Below are 18,293 nucleotides of genomic sequence, written 5' to 3'. Positions count from 1 at the left end.
CTATTTCTTAATTAGTTCAAAAACATGTTATTTAGTTGCTGAAAGTAATTTCCCATTGTTGAATGCCCGTGACTGCAATGTAGTGACTGGCAGAGTAATTAAATGTTCTTCCATGTCAGTGGGTGGCAGCTGGTAGCTGATGACCTTGTCAATTTAACACAACAAAACTAGACTAGTAATGCGCAAGAGGTAGTGGTGACAGCAATGGATAAATACTTGGAAAGAAAAAACACAAACTCCAAAGTAGGCCCTGGACACAGTTCTGACCCAGATGAAGGCCCTAGTATGAGTGCTGGTAAAAAAGAAAAAGAAAAAAACAGTAAACTCGAGGCAATACAGCGAAAGTTATCTTTCATTTTCATTCACCTTCACCGGTGATCCTACTGCACCAACCCCATTATGTTTGGTGTGTGTGGAAAAGCTATACAACAGTGCCCTGGTCCCAAGCAAGCTAAACGGCATCTCCAAACAAAACATCCGTCATTTCAAAACAAGGGCGCGGACCATTTTGTTCATCTGCGCGAACACACTGAAATACAGACAACTTTAGAGAAAAAAAACACAAAGATGAGTGAAAGAGCTCTCAAAGCCAGCTACCGAATAGCTGAACTCGTAGCCACATCAAAAAAGCGACACAGTGTGGCAGAGACATTAACACCACATGTCTGCAGAGCCCTTGTAAAGGAGATGCTTGGCCCCGACGCATCTGAAGAAACAGGTCAAGTCTCTCTGATAACACAATTGGCAGATGAAGTGATGACATACAGATTTTTTTTTTAATAAAAAAAAGTTTGTTGTGCCTCAAAAAAAGTTTGAGAAACACTGATCTAGAAAGCACAATGCAGGAAACCTTGAAGAGGACCATGTTGGCTTTCCACTCCTGTCAGCCAAGAACAGAAATCCGAGGTTGCAGTGGGCACATTCAGCATGACGGTACATCAAGTCAGTAATCCATCTCAAAATGGTTAAACGAACATGACAGAGGACACTGTCCAGATCTGAAACCACTTTGGGATGTTGTACAACAGGAGATTGGCGACAAGAATGTGCAGCTGACAAATTTGCAGAAATTATGCAATTATGTCAACATTGAGCAGAATCTGAGAGGAAGGTGTCCAATGTCTCACAGAATCCAAGAAATGAGGCTTTCTGAGGGCAAAAGAAGGGCCAGTGTTCCAACTAAAGTGCTTAATGAATGTTCTCCTGGTCTTCAAAAATCTAGTGGCTATTTAAATATCAGCGTGCTTCGGAGAGAGTTTATTAGAAAACAAAGATTATGAGAGTCTAATCCACAGAAACTCAAGCTCAGAAGTGGCAGTTTCAGCAAACTATTTGACTGACAAGGGATTTCTCAAAAGTTCTGTAACAGGGAGTTACAGTACACTATCAGGGTTGAGCAGAAACTCAAGAAGTTATAATGAAGAGATATAATCCAAGCAGCACAAACATTCAGAGACCTTCATTATTTTGGTGAAACGGTCTCACTCAGTTTACTATTTCAGAAGGTACACACTCACACTTTAGGTTATCCCGACACATTTTGAAGACATCCTTATCAAAACTGCTCAGGAAGTATTATCCTAAATCCCTTCAATACATTTTAATGGAATTTTAAAGGATTGTAGCATGTTCTATCACTTATGGACATCATTTTATTACAGTCCATGGGATTCACAAAATATAAAAAACCCTACATATGAACAGCTATATTGAAGCAAAAGAAAATGTGCAGACACGTCTTGTTTACAAAGTAAATGCTACAGATTTCTGCACTGTTTTAACTTCAGTCTTTAAAATCAGAAAAATGATCATTCTTGTACTTTATTGCATGCAATGTACTTTCATTCAGTGAATAATAGCTATAATTCAATGTGGCTATGATTAAAAACCCATTTCAAAATATGAAAGGTGTCATAAAAAGACTTCATCTCAATCGAAGCAGCTTGAAGTTTATTAAACTGGTATTAAAAAGCATTCCAGGGTCATAGATTTTTTTTTTACCTATAAACCTAATCTTTCAAAATTTGAAATAAAACAAGAAAATTGCCACTAACTCCATTATAGGCTGAGCCCCAGATCTTAATTTATTCTTTCTGAAAGCAGTACAAATGGCACAGAAATGCCCGATTCGGAGAAAGTCCAAGTCAGATTTTGTATTTTTGCTTGCTAGACAGAGGCCACTGCAAAAATAACCAACATAGGGTTATATAAAAGCCCTGGCAGAGAAGAAGAAAGAAGGCCATGAGTGTGCTGCACAGAGCTATGAGAAGTGAAGAAGCTCCAGGCAGACAAAGACAAGACTTTGATTCTTGCTGACACACAATTGTGCAATGTCTGCTGAGAGGAGGGATAGAAATTTAGAATTTTCTCACAAGCAACTGCCCCTATACGGGTCAGTCTGAAACAGAGTCTTCCTGATTTGCTTCTCAGACAACATTCAGTATCCTCAAAATACTCTGTGACATTCAGTATTGCTAAATCCTAACCCTAACAGACCAACCTAAGAAGTGACCGTTCACTCATACCCGAGCATTGCTTAGAAATCAGAACTGTCTGAATGTTTTTAATCCTTTCAAAACCATGAAAATATTAAATGATAAAAATGTAATGTCAGTCTTCTCTCACACAACATGGAATCCTTAGCATTTCCAGGTAACTACACTCAACAAAAATATAAATGCAACACTTTTGTTTTTGCTCCCATTTTTTATGAGATGAACTCAAAGATCTAAAACTTTTTCCACATACACAATATCACCATTTCCTTTTAAATATTGTTCACAAATCTGTCTAAATCTGTGATAGTGAGCACTTCTCCTTTGCTGAGATAATCCATCCCACCTCACAGGTGTGCCATATCAAGATGCTGATTAGACACCATGATTAGTGCACAGGTGTGCCTTAGACTGCCCACAGTAAAAGGCCAGTCTGAAAGGTGCAGGTTTGTTTTATTGTGGGGGGGTCCACTCCTCTTCAATGGCTGTGCGAAGTTGCTGGATACTGGCGGGAACTGGTACACGCTGTCGTATACGCCGATCCAGAGCATCCCAAACATGCTCAATGGGTGACATGTCCAGTGAGTATGCTGGCCATGCAAGAACTGGGACGTTTTCAGCTTCCAAGAATTGTGTACAGATCCTTGCAACATGGGGCCATGCAGTATCCTGCTGCAACATGAGGTGATGTTCTTGGATGTATGGCACAACAATGGGCCTCAGGATCTCGTCACAGTATCTCTGTGCATTCAAAATGCCATCAATAAAATGCACCTGTGTTCTTCGTCCATAACACACGCCTGCTCATACCATAACCCCACCGCCACCATGGGCCACTCCATCCACAACATTGACATCAGAAAACCACTGACCCACATGACGCCACACACGCTGTCTGCCATCTGCCCTGAACAGTGTAAACCGGGATTCATCCGTGAAGAGAACACCTCTCCAACGTGCCAGACGCCATCGAATGTGAGCATTTGCCCACTCAAGTCAGTTACGACGACGAACTGGAGTCAGGTCGAGACCCCGATGAGGACGACGAGCATGCGGATGAGCTTCCCTGAGACAGTTTCTGACAGTTTGTGCAGAAATTCTTTGGTTATGCAAACCCATTGTTTCAGCAGCTGTCTGAGTGGCTGGTCTCAGACCATCTTGGCGGTGAACAATGTGGATGTAGAGGTCCTGGGCTGGTGTGGTTACGCGTGGTCTGTGGTTGTGAGTCTGGTTGGATGTACTGCCAAATTATCTGAAACGCATTTGGAGACGGCTTATGGTAGAGAAATGAACATTCAATACACGAGCAACAGCTCTGGTTGACATTCCTGCTGTCAGCATGTCAACTGCACGCTCCCTCAAATCTTGCCACATCTGTGGCATTATGCTGTGTGATAAAACTGCACCTTTCAGAGTGGCCTTTTATTGTGGGGAGTCTAAGGCACACCTGTGCACTAATCATGGTGTCTAATCAGCGTCTTGATATTATACAACACCTGTGAGGTGGGATGGATTATCTCAGCAAAGGAGAAGTGTTCACTATCACAGATTTAGACAGATTTGTGAACAATATTTGAGAGAAATGGTGATATTGTGTATGTGGAAAAAGTTTTAGATCTTTGAGTTCATCTCATAAAAAATGGGAGCAAAAACAAAAGTGTTGCATTTATATTTTTGTTGAGTGTAGGTTGCTACCTACAGCACTAACCATTAGTTACTTCCATGGCCATGGAGCAGATCATTAAATAATTACAGTACTTAAATTCATGAAGTTTCAGGATTCTAACATGCAATTTGCAGTACTTCATATAGAATTAGCTGCTCTGTGTTTACTGAACTTAGGGCCTGAGACAGTCGACCAAACACACATTTTGTCTTCATTCTAAGTATAAGGTTAACCATGAAAGTCATTTGACAATACACACAAGTATGCTTGCTAAGCAGCCAAATGAAATGAAATAACTGTCATACATACACTGTTACAACTAACCACATCAATCACCCACAACATTAAACCAAAGACAGGTAGAGTGTGAATTTGAACATATTATTCTGTCAGCAGTTGCAAACAATGCTGACGATAAATCTGCCACTGGAGTCATTTAACAATGCAGAACAAATGTCACAGCAGGGCTCAGGAAAGGATCAAGTCAAATTCAGGCTGAAATTAACCAATGTAATAAAAATGAATGCTGGACACCGTGTGCATCCTCTGCATGCTTTAACCCTTGGATGCATGGCCAACCAATACCTACACTCTTCCATGGGTGGGGTCAAAAATGACCCCAATTGAAATCAATGCATTTTTGCAATAAACTTGAGACATTTCTTTCATGTTGGTTAGACATTATATATTTTGTTCAACAAAAGAGTATTTTCAGTTTTGATATGTTCTTTCTTCACTTTTAATTCAAATTTTATCACATAATCACTGAAACGGTATCAAAACGTGTTTAATCTTCCTCCGTATTTTAAAACAGACACAGGGACACATAAATTAACATTCAGTAACAATAATCAATAACATTCATAACAATCATAACATTCAATAACATTCATTCAACATTTATGTTCAGACACAAACATGTCTCTTCTCACTCTTCACAGCTTTCACAGACTATTTTCTTGTGGCTGTGACCATTGCAGACAGGGCTTTTGCATTTCCAACAGAAGTTGGTGGCTTTGCGGTCTAAAACTATAAATCATTTGTAGCTTTGTAAGTAACTCACACTCACTCACACACACACACACACACACACACACACACACACACACACACACACACACACACACACACACACACACACACACACACACACACACACACACACACACACACACACACACATTCACACTGTTGTTACACTGTTATTACACAGTATGTTAGCTCACAGGATTGTTAGGTAAAAGTATTGTTAGCTAACACAAACACACACACACACTAACCCATTAGGTAGCCTATTATATGATCATCAATTATTCAATGGTGTATGTGTGTGTGTGAGAGAGAGTGTGTGTGTTTGTGTTAGCTAACAATACTTTAGCTATCAATCCTGTTAGCTAAGATACTGTGTAATAACAGTGCAACAACAGTGTATGAGTGTATGTTTATGCGTGTGTGCATGCGTGTGTGTGTGTGTGTGATTGTGTTAGCTAACAATACTGTTTGCTAATAATAATGTTAGCTAGCAGTATTGTTAGCTAACAGTATTGCTAGCTAACCACAAACTAGGCAAATTTCACAGATATTCACATAAAATTCACATATTCTGTCAATGAAAAATAAGTCCATAAATGGAGATAATACTTACATGTATAATGCTGTGCAAAAATGACCTCCTAGGTGGTGGGACTGCTGACATCAGTTGTATGTGGGACAGTAAATGTTTATTTACACTCACAGTTGCCAAGAACCAATGTTAAGTGAAATATCCCATTGGAAATACTTGGGGTCATTTTTGACCCCGCCCATGGAAGAGTGGGGTACTGATACAAAAACTGAATTTTTTTTAAATTAATGAAAAAATGAATAAAAATGCAAATGGCATCATGTCACAAACATGTTTTATGAGGAATACCTGGAATATGAAAATATCAAAACTTTTAATCTTAAAGATATTAAGTAATAACAACCTCTGGGGTCAATTTTGACCCCACCTATGCATCCTAGGGTTAAACAATGCTGCATGCAATGTGTGTCTCCAACTGTGCCTTAAGGTCAAAAATTTTACTTTCAGTGGTGAGACTAGACTGCCATCAAAGCCTCTCTGCAGTCCTGCAGTAATGACTTCTGGAATAATCACACACCCCTTTAGACAGTCTTTCCTTGAAGAAATGTAATAAAAGAAGTGCTTTTACACCTCTGCAAACCAAAGTGGGCATAATAGTTGAATTTTCTGACTCAGAAAACTACAAAATTGTCAGATGCAGCTTCACCCAAACCCACAAATGAAAAGTGGCTTTTAGATACAGTTAGAAAATGCAACAAGCAATTTGTCGGAGACACAGTAAGGACATTTAACTTAGCGAAACAGAATAATTAACACACTCATGCATACTTGTCGAAGTATCATTAAAATATGGTCTTTGAGTGAACTCAGGTTAAGAGCCTCACATAGAAATATGTCATCCAAATGCATCATCCATCACGTAGAAAATGGCACAAAGCAAACCAAGCTCAGCCAAATCTCCGTGGGGATGAATAGGAGATGGCATGGAAATGACAGGCAAATCATTTTAATGGGCTAGTGGCTACAGTCCCTGCGCGTCATCTTTGGCTCTTTCCCTCTCTAGACCGTGAAGCTTACTATCTGTCAATAGGAGGACTGAAAGCTACTTTGAACACAGCAAGTGCAAAGGCTCAACTTTTATGGATCCAGGCTGCATTATGGTGGTGCAGCAGTGTCAGTTGGATGCTAGTGGGAACGCACGCAGTCCACTGGGCTTGTTGGTCTCGGGTAAGAGCATCAGTGTGTTAATGCAGTGGCACTAATGCGCTAGATGGCCTAAAGGAGCATTAAAGCAGGGATGACTGAGTGATAAGCCTAAATCAAGCAGCTCAGCCATTGTAAGCTGGACTCGATCTGCTGGATATCTATCAGTATCCTTTGGACTTCAATTTGGTCTGCTCTCAGATAACCTCTTTCAGAAAATATTCCAGAACAAATGTATGTGACAGTCTCAGCAAAGGTCTTATTTAGATACAGTGGTATACACAGTGCATGCTGTACGAGTATATCCATGCAATGTATATATACGCATGTTCCTTCTGAAAATCAATTTTCGATGCACTGCAGAGCTTCCACATACACTAAAATCTTCTTGAGAGCATCTTTTCATAATCAACACTTCTCATCTTCTGCTTCTGAGTATTTCTATTAACAAAATCAATGAAGCAGTAGGCTCTGGTTGTATTTAGACACAAATTATGCTCTAAATACTAAACTGTGCTGTACTATTTTAAGCAGTCAATCACATTTATCTGCTCTGATGCTCTTTGATTCTCTGACGGGTGAGCACCAGTGTCTGCAGATGATGACCAGCTGCCCTCTGAGTCACTTAGTGTAATGTGATCATCCCCTACTTGAAGCAATATTATTTTAAAAAGCTCAAGTGAATGGACATTTGGGTTTTCTTTATCAGACATATGAATAACCCAGTTAACACAAGCAGATCGCTGTTGGCAAATTAGAATTACTTTGCCATTCTGTGGGTTTCTGATCGTTTTATGATTATTGCTTTGGCAGCAGCATAATAACATAAAAGCAATTTCTTTACCTTGTGCCGGTGTTTTGCTGTATCCAGACAACATCCCTCTAAAGTTAAAGCTAGCATGTATGCACTAATGGGCCAAAGCATTACGACCACCTCTGACTACTATGCTGTGCTGTGGATGCAGCTCGTTTGAGTAGCTCCCTCAGCTGCTGACTGAAGTACCCCAACGGGAGTTTTAACTACTGTATGAAAATCAACTGTCAATTAGGTCATAGGGTTGGACATAGCTGATAAACGGATCAAATGTTACTGAAGTCATTGGGGAGACCTGCTGTGGGTGAAGGGTTAGGGCAGGGCTCCAGACTGTGACTAAATGGTCGCATTTTACAATTAGAAAAGCACTCAGAGATTGCAGACCTCTGCCAAGGATACAGAGGAAAACAGGAAACCCATGCAGTAAAGGATCATGAGCTGGAATTGAACCTGTGTCTCTGACACAGTTCTGTTTACGAATCACCTTCTTAACCAATTGAGCTATCTGGACACCTTGTTCCAATTTGTTGGACGACATACTAAACTATGATGTTTTTGTCATATTTTGGACCACATACTAAAAAATTCAAAGTGATCCAGAATCCAGGATCCTTTCCGGATTGCCACCAAAATTAAATCAGCTCTTCCTCTTACCATAGTCTACATCCTCTCAAAATTTCATCTGAATCTGCCCAGGCGTTTTTGAGTTACCTTGCTAACAGACAGACAGACAGACACACAAACGCTGGGTGTCACATAACCTCCTTGGCGGAGGTAATTAAAATTTGAGACAGTGTGAGTAAATTGTTCATCTGCTCACGCATGTGTGACCAGTAAATTCTTTTAATTATTATTAAATATTTTTTGTTGCTGACAAACTTCTCCTCCACACTTCAGCTCAGTAGTTGACAGTAATGCGCTGGTTTGCCAACTGACATTAACTCCAAAAGAAGAAGAAAGGAGACGAACACCAAAGAAGAAGAAGGCGGGCCAATGTGAGTGAAAGCAAGGGCCGAACGACCACTGTGATCGACTTGCTGTTGCGCAACCGGACCAGCATGCCACATGCGGTGTGTTTCCAGGTGCAACCCAGTGTGTTTACCTGGAGCGGGCCACAGCTCATTTGCATAAAGTAGACTGGACTTCAACTTCATGCAAATTCTATGCACCGTGTCGAGATCCCATGCATTGTGAAGATGTCCTCAAACATGTAAACTAGCCGTTGGATTAGGTTCATTTTGTCGTTCATTACTAATGAACAATTGGTTCAGAGTTCATCACATGTCGGTGATAGTGTTGCTTATTTAAACCGACAATTCAGTAAAGAAAAGTTGTATTCCCTTTGCTGACATGTTTCGACAGCTTCTAATTTTTTTCAAGAATTTCTTTAGGATTAATATAATTCTGTCTTGTGTTATACTAAGGATGCCATTACACTACCATATCATTACACAGCAGAAAGCTATTCACTGCTATATTAATGGTGTAAAATCTCGCAGCTACAACCTTGAGCTCCGTCACATCACTAAGATTTTAGAAGGTAACAGCAGGTAACCTTATCCTAAACTTTATTATTCATCACACGTTTGGGAAAGGTAACATGGCTGAAATGAAATGATATTGTGTCTACACCATGCATTTCAATAAAACACTAAAACAGCTAACTGCTACTACTGGGCATGCGTGCATGTCACCTGAGCAAGGCACCCACAGAAAACCACCAAAGAAGAAATTTACACTAAAATTGCAGATTCCTGACACTTTGTATGCACTATCATTTGTTGATTACTACAATTTTAGTGAGAAAAGTGTACTGTCAGCGAAGCAATGTTGCTATTAAGAAGGTTATCGATTATCAGTTAATCGATTAGTTACTATTAATAACTTAACCAATTAAAAACATACTGATAAGGTAGAAGACAAATTTCATGTCAGAAAATGTGTTGTACATTATCTGTAGTACCTGGTTGTCTGTAGACAGTAATTGGAGGCATGTCGACTGCATTTCATCCACATTAATGATTAATCGATTATTGATTGATAACGCTGCAGACTATCGGGTATGAACATTGTTTCAAGGTTGCATTCATAGCTGTTCTTCTTCTTCTTCAGGGTTTGGTTGGAGAAAACAACGAAATATTGTCCAACCAGCATGATACCTTTTCAACAAATTTACATCCTCCGAAGCCTGCTTTGGAAAAGCTCAGTTTTTTGAGGAGAAAATAAATGCAGTTTTTGTCTAGACGGATGCCCAGAACTAAGCAGAAAAAGCAGCGTTGAGGAATTTACCCAGCTTAGTATGGACACAGTGGTTGCCACCAAAACAGAGCCTGCCAAAAACAACTAAGCTGATAACATGTCAGTGTCATCCTCACAAATTCCTCCCCTGACCTCAAATGGATAAAAACATCAATCATTGCAATATTAACACCAAAAAAAAAAAAAGGAAGAAAACAACCTCACTGGTATCGTACGTGGAAAATGACAGCCATTTACATGAGCTTTGGTGTAATCTTAAACTTTTGTGTCAGGTGTAATTTAGCAGCAATTGTTTCAAAGCGGAGCCTGAGCTGTACGGAGTAAAGGCCAGCCTGATTTATGAGCCCTGACCTGCTGCACTGGTCTGTTTCTATTAACCTGCTGTCTGCTGCGTGGCCTGCTTATGTGCCATCCTGTATTGAATGAAATCTTTCTTTCTGTGAACTGAGCTTGCACATGGCTATGCAGTAGCCTTGGCTCTGAGACATTAGTATCTGTTCATCTGTGTCTCATGCGGATAATTCATCTTTACAACTGTTCTGCGTTGAAGGTTAGACAAAAATAGACAGCTGAATTGAGTTCTCTCTGTAGACGTGAGCCCTGCAGTCCCTTCACGCACACACATTACAAACACACCAGGGCTAATTTGTAGACTGCTGACCTGATTAGACACAAATGAGCTTTTCTCTCTCACCCACACAGACAGACTTTCAAGCACTTTCATGCAGGTAAATTCGAGCACATCATGCAGAGTGTGCATGCCTGCACAAAAGACACACGCATGTCAGAGTACAACAACACACCCACTTGCAGACACATATTCACAAACTTGACATCTCACATACACACTGTGATCAATATGTCCACTAATACACACACATGTACATACATTTTCACATACATGCAGACACACAGAGACAAACAAATGGAGTTTTTCCCGCTGGGACACACAGGCAGACACAAACCCTGGAGCTCTGATGAGTGACAGCGGAACTTTCCAACTGAGAGGGGGGTGGGCAGGCAGCAGAGCATGAAATTAAAGCCCCAACTGTCAACCTGAGGACAGTCAGGACGACGACTGACGGTTGAGTGTGAAGAAATGTGTGTGACAGTGACTGCAAGATAGAAACGGTGACCACAGATGTCAGGTGAGACTCTTCCACAGAGATCAACCCGTGATTTAAAACACACTGATCTGCTGTTTAATCCTGTAGAATAAATGCCCACGGCTGGCTGGTCTGGGTGTAAAAATGCTTTGAAGCAACAAATAAGTAAGAAAAGCCGAACAAGGCACATCTGAATTTAGTGGTGCGATTCCCGCTGGCTTCTTTAATCAATATTTATGAGAGGGAACAGAGGTCTGCAGCGACAAACCCAAGCCTGGTCTTTCTCCTGGGACAGAGTGAAGATGCAAAGTTTAGAGCTTAAGGCTGAAAGAGGCAGACTTTGTGGACTTAAAGCGTGTCAGACTTGACTCTTAGAAATCCCCCAGGACCAATAATGCTGCAGTCTTTGTCTGTTCTAAACCACAGCACCTAGAAATGCATCTCGGCCACTGTCACAACCACACTCCACCTCCCTTCTTTTATTTGAATCATGAGGTCATTTCTTCTTACATTTTTCTGATGTCCTCTAAAACACCTTGGATGCTCAAATCTCTATGTAGTATTTAACAGACAGACAGACAATTTTGGTCTTTGACTCTTGCAAAAAATGACACCTACTAAATACATTACATGCTCAAACAATAAATTTATGGTTTCCTAACACAGCACAACCTCTGTAACCGCTGTCAATTTTAGGCTATTGTTGCTTTCCTTGTTGAATGTGTTTGGCTGTCTGTCTCCTTTTCACTTCTAGGAATAAAAGCAGCTAACGCTACAGCATCAAGGTTGAATGATTCCACAGGCAAAAAAAAACAAAAAACAAAAAACAAAACAGACCATCCCTGTGCTGAAATTCAGCAGTATTCTCCTTTAAAGAAGGTTAACGTCTTCCATTTCCTAATTAATAAAATGCCCTCTTAGTAAATCATCGAAAGGCTGCCAGAATCTTCAGCACACACCAGATGAGAGTGGAGAATCAGAGAGTGCACAATGAGCGGGACGCTGAGGGGAGAATAAAGAAGCACTGTGCTGCTCCCTGCTGGCCCATTAGTGTGATTCAGTGTCAGCAGTGATGAGGAGGAGTGGATAGACTGGCTCCAAAAGGAGAACCATCCTCACCTCTTCGCACTGTCTCCACTTTATAAAATGAACAGGAAAGCCTAATAAAACTCATCATTTGCTCCCATCGTCTGGTCTTAAACATTACGGTCCAGACAGTCCATAAACAGAACAGACGGATACTACATAAAATGCATTATCAGAGGTAATAAAGGCTGAAAGAGACAGAGGGATATACACAGGGGATGAACCACACCAGCAGAAACACACAATCTGCCAAGTGCTTTGTCTGATTATGTTTTCTACAGGAAACAGATAAATAAAACAGAAGCACCACAGAGCCTACAGGCCCCAGCATTCAGTAATCCTCTCACCACCTAAAAACAATGCATTGTTGGATGGATGAGTAAAGTGAAGACAGGATTCCACCTGCTGGTAATAAAAGGCAGTGCAGCGGATTTAACCCGAAGATAAGGCGGGTGCTTTTTCATATTGTTCATTTTGACAGAACCCAAAGCAAAGGCAAACTGATCCTACAGTATTCTCTGGGGTTATATATCCATCTAAAGCTTGTTAAAACATATTTAGACTTATATTATTGTTCAGAAATGACTGAATACTATGGTTATCATCATGAACACAAACACTGCAGTTCATTATCACGCAGTTGAAGCACCTAATGTGGACTAATTCACCACTGAACTGAACCATTTGCTCCATTTAACAGTGGTCTCTAAACTAAAGGTTTATGACCCATTTAGGATTAATATCTAACTAATGGGTCTAGGGATCGTCCATGTATTCATTTAGATCATTCCTCAAAATGTAAGACATTCTCTGGTTCAACTTTTTATGTAGTAACAAACTGAAGGTATGCCATTACTCTAATATTTTTGCAATACAAATAATTCTATCATTATATTTCACACAAAATAATTTAACATGTTTGTTGACTTTATTAGGTTAGGATAAAGATCTTTTTTGTACTGTGCAGTGAAAGGTTATTTACACTTTTTCACTTTCTTTTGGTTCCTTTTTTTATTAAAACTAATAACAGCATGGCTCTGTAGCTCAATGTAATACGTGAGAGACACAAAATGATGGCATATTCTTAGTTGTTTTACAGATCAAGGCAACATAGGGGAAAATTACAATGATAGAAAACAACATGCTTCAGCCAAACTGACAGAGTAACCGAAAGCTCCAACAAATGCCACTAGCTTGACGTCTTAATGCTACTAGTTTAAATGGTCACAATGAAGTGACAAGATCTGACCTTCTCCAATGCACATCACTAGGTTAGCTCAACTTGTTAAGATGAAAATTAATACATAAAGCCAGCAGGTTTTCCTGTTCTATCTTGAGACATCAGCACATTTTGTATCAAACATTGGGCTTCACTGTAATAAGCTCAACCATTTTCATTATGAATTAATATGTTTTCCAATGGGGCTGATTCTACAGTGACAATCATACAGTGAGTCTTATTTTTGGATGATTATAAACTGACGAAAGCACATCTATGAATATTTAATTCCTGCCAATAGACCACCCTAAATGCTACACACTGGATCCTTAAGAATTTCTAACCAATAAGCCATAAGTCCTATTTGACGTGTATTTTAAATATCATCTGAATTAATACCGAAGAGCAGCTTTATTCAAGCAGAATACGAAAATGCTACACCAAATTCACATCTTTAAAAGACATTTTTGGGTAGTCGAACAGCCCCAAGCACAGAGATAGTTATATTAGTGTGATGCAGCACAGACAGAGAATATAGAACAGCAGTAAATAATCACATTTGTGAAGTTGGAATGAGAAAATTTTGGCATTTGTGCTTGAAAACCCAATTTTAATAATTGACCATTTTCTAACTCTTTCCACTGCTTAATCCCACAATGAATATTTTCAGTCAAAATGAATTTGTCTTGACAGAAATGTCAGAGCAATGTCACTTATGCTGTTGCAATTTCATGGCTATTAGCTGCTGAGTGAGAGGCCTGAAGTGCACGTCTTTGTTGTGGTCTTTCATCAGTATGATTTATAGCAAGCATTAGCTGAAACTTAAACAGATACACAACAGTGTGTTTGTGGAAGTCTCCTTGCATCATGCTGACTGTAAATGCTCTAACACAGACAACAGAATTAAAGTACACCTCTAATTATTTGCATAAAGTCCACGTAACTATGTGACACTGAAGTACTGCAAATGCAGACCGAGCAGCAGCCTACAAACATCTGTCACCTTCACAGGACACTGCAAAACTAACCTGCCCTTCATACCTCTGAGGTGCGTACAATTGCACATGTGTATGCAAGACTGGCTGAAAATGAGAGTGTGTGTGTGTGTGTGTGTGTGTGTGTGTGTGTGTGTGTGTGTGTGTGTGTGTGTGTGTGTGTGTGTACTTGTACTTGCTACATTGTGAGAACCATTTTCTGCATTTAACTATCAAAGTGAGGACATTTTTACAAAGTGAGGACATTTTGGCCGGTCCTCACTTTGAAACAGCCATGTTTGAGGGTGAAGACTTGTTTTTAGAGAACAGGTATGAATTGAGGTTTGGTTAGGGTTAGGGTAAGGATTAAGTTTAGGCAATCAGTTGTAATGGTTAAGGTTAGGGTAAGGCTCTAGGAAATGCATTACGCCTATGGATGTCCTCACTAAGATAGAAGTACAAACATGTGTGTGCAGCCGAAGAGCGCTACCAAGGACAGGTCGTCAAAGTGCTGAGTGCCCCTCGGGCGCTTGCCAAGATCTGCTGTGCCAGCACAGAGGAGAGCATGTGCCAGCTCAGAGCACCCCCCCACCACAAATCATAACACTGACACACAGCCAGGATGTGAGTGTGTGTGAGAGAGCAGCATTTGAGTCACTTTGGTGAAAGGATTGTATTAAAAACGAAAGCCGAAAATTATAGTCTGGACTCTAAGTAGTGGATAGACTGAGATGCCAGAGAGGACAGGAAAATGGAAGTGCAATCAATAAGGACTCCAAATCTCTCTTCCTCTATCACACACACACACACACACACACACATACAAAGACACACAGGAAATGTAGGGCAGTGTGTGCAGGCAGAAGGCAGGACTGAGGATGGAATTACAGCTTAGAGGCTAAGGTGAGTCACCACACTGCAGTGGTCACAGCTGAGCTGCCACACCCAGACACCCTGAGTGCAGCAGACATATGGAGGACAGACAGTATCTGCTCATGCCAGACCCATAAACAAACTGATCAATCAGACCAGAGCTCTGGACTCTGAGTGGTCAATCAGCCATGGAGTGAATGCTTGTTTCAGAAATCAATAAAAGCCTCTGTTGTGTTTGCGTTGAGCTGCATCCAGCAGAGAATCCATGTTCCAGCTCAAGGAAAGAAAATTTAGGAAGTTAAAACAATCTCAACTCCAGGTTCATTTCTGGGAAGTTCACTTCTGATGAATATGTCTTATCATATCTGCATACTGCAGAAAAAACAAATCCTCAATGTGTCAAAGAAAGACAAAAACAAATACTAAAGATAATCAGAAACTTTAGTGATCCTTCACAGGGGAAACTAACAAAAAACAAAAAAGCTTTTTGGCATCAGTGGGTGGTGAGAATTCATACTGTAAAATAAGCTTTTTTATCTTCAGTTGATTAAAATTGAAATTACTGACAAAAGCCATGCCTTTTTAATTGCTGATAAATCTCATAAGACATTTTGAATCTTAAAAGTATAAGATACGCACACATAACACTGTTACATCAAAAGAGTCTTCGTTCTGCTAAAGACATCACATAATGTCTGTTCAGCCATTTCTTTCTGTATTTTGCAGGTTCTGGGTCAATAATAGTGATCAGTGGGCACCACAATGAAGCTGTGGATCAGGAGGGTCAGGTCACTAAAACAGCATTCTGACTCACAGCAGTTGGGAAAAATATTACATTATTAACGAGGAAATATGAGTGACACTATGATGAATGTTCACCATTATGTCACTAATATTAATATATATATTTTATTCAGCTTTAACTTTTGGTCAGGCATGAATTTAGAGACTAAACTCTCAGTGCACCAATTACAGTGAAATATATCCCACTGAGAAATAATGTGAATGTCTGGTCAGTCTCTAAACTGGAGAAAAGAATAAGCTCTGATTTGTAGCAAATGGATGATTTCTGTGTGTATGTAGATTCAGATGAAGTCAAACACGATCCAAACATCACTAGTGTACACCTTGCGTTGTTGTTGTGGTTATGTGACGTGGAAATGGAAGTAATGACTGCGAAGATTTTGCTGCCTCTCATTCATTATTGGAGATACAAAGAAGACACCAGTAGAGATAAATAGCAAGACATATTAGCTACGACTCTCTACCCATCATACTTCCTACCACACTAATTATTTGATAAAAACAATGGACGTCATGTAGCCTAGCCGCGCTAGACAACCCACGGCAACGAATTTAATTCTGTGCCAGGGTGGGTCTAGTTACCCTCCATAAGGCTCGAGGTTGGATGCTCCTAAAACTGGCCGGACGAATCACCATGAAGTGTAGAGTCAGAAGGCGGGCGTAACTAAGTGACGACAGAGGCGTGACGATTCTGACAGAAACAACCGGCGCACAATAAACAGTTATCTTTCGACTCGGCTTTGGCCACAGCCCTTAAAGATTTGAAGCTAAAATTCAACTTGAAAGATAAACAAAGGACGGCACTGAAGTGTTTCATTGAGAAGAAAGACGTATTGGGACTTATGCCGACGGGATATGGCAAATCCTTAATATACCAGTTGGCTCCGCTGGTTGGGAAGCTAATGGCACTTAGCCACAATCCGCCGGCGCTCTGGGAACTACGTCAGCCTATTCGTTGCACTGATTGGTTGTATACCTACCCAATTGCTGCAGAGTGATTTGAAAGACAACCTTTTAGCCCGCCTCCCTCCCTGTCCAGCGGTCCTAGACCCTTGTGTCTTCAGAACATGGGTCTAGCACGGATAGGCTAGATGTCATGCAGAAGTGTACAGATTATGAACATGTTGAGCTGGACATGCAGATAAAAAAAATAAACACTGTGCTTGCTCTATATGCAGCATTAACCACCTCACAGACTCAACATTTACTATCTGCAGCTGAATGGCAGCTGTCATTATAGCTGACAAAAACAGCAGCAACCAAGAACTGTTGGGTTTGGAGACTGCATTCTTGTAGACTGTAATAAATGAATTTAACAGGTGAGCACTCAGATCAGTCTCTCTGAATCAGGATTCTACTGAATGTGAAATATGGTCACAATCTCTGCTTCTGTTCCTGAGCTATGATGTTAAAAAAAAGCAGCCAGAAAAGTGTTTCTGTAGGATATTATTAAATAATAATTTTATCCTATGAGATGTTTGAGTGAAGTTTCATCATAATTAGTGCAATCAATCCAGAGTTATGGGCGAGGTATGTGAGGCTGCATTGACCTTCGCCTTTGGCCAAATGCTAATTAGCTAATCACTGGAGTGGACATTTTTGCCAGATTTTAAGAAAATTACTCAAGGAATTCAAGAGATAATGTGTCCACAAGAATGGGATCGACAGACAGAGAACATGAAAGCCTGATACCTCCAGCCTTGGCTATCGTCATTAAAAAATTGGTGGGAGTGATTTCTGCAGATGTTAACTAGTTGGTAGCAACTTTTTCATCATTTTGCACTCTTATTTATAACTGAGTAAATGTATTTGTTTGATATAACTTTGAAATTTTGTATGGAGCTCTCTAGTCTCAGTGGGACCTCCTGGTTAAACAAAGGCATCAAAAGCCATTTGAAAGTATCTTCTGTCGAGCTCCGCACAAGAAAAATGGGTTTCCAGCTTTCAAACTTTGGTCTTATGATTCTTTTTCACAACATCCATTCACTGTTCGAATCAAAAATAGCTGTGACATAGTCAGTATGACTCACGGGAAACAGCTGGATGCTGCTGCTCTCTGATTAGAAACACGCCTCAGGTTGCAGATTCGCTGGATTGATGCAGAAAATACAAATCAGTAGATTGGGTTTATTTGCAGATCAGTAAAGAATATTTACCTGATCAGCTGCTATGATTGTTAGAATAAGAATCAGCAGTGACAGGACACATATAACGTAAAAGGTTTATCTCA

At 40.2% G+C, this 18,293-nt stretch overlaps 1 protein-coding gene across 8 annotated transcripts in view; it reads right to left on the bottom strand.

The window, feature by feature from the left end:
- The window catches only part of smap1 (small ArfGAP 1), a 156,165-nt gene that overhangs the window by 130,669 nt on the left and 7,203 nt on the right, over positions 1 to 18,293 (bottom strand). The window lies entirely within an intron of this gene.

The sequence above is a fragment of the Acanthochromis polyacanthus genome, chromosome 15 (assembly GCF_021347895.1).
Source record: "Acanthochromis polyacanthus isolate Apoly-LR-REF ecotype Palm Island chromosome 15, KAUST_Apoly_ChrSc, whole genome shotgun sequence".
Lineage (NCBI taxonomy): Eukaryota > Metazoa > Chordata > Actinopteri > Pomacentridae > Acanthochromis > Acanthochromis polyacanthus.
This window is presented reverse-complemented; position numbering and strand designations above follow the sequence as displayed.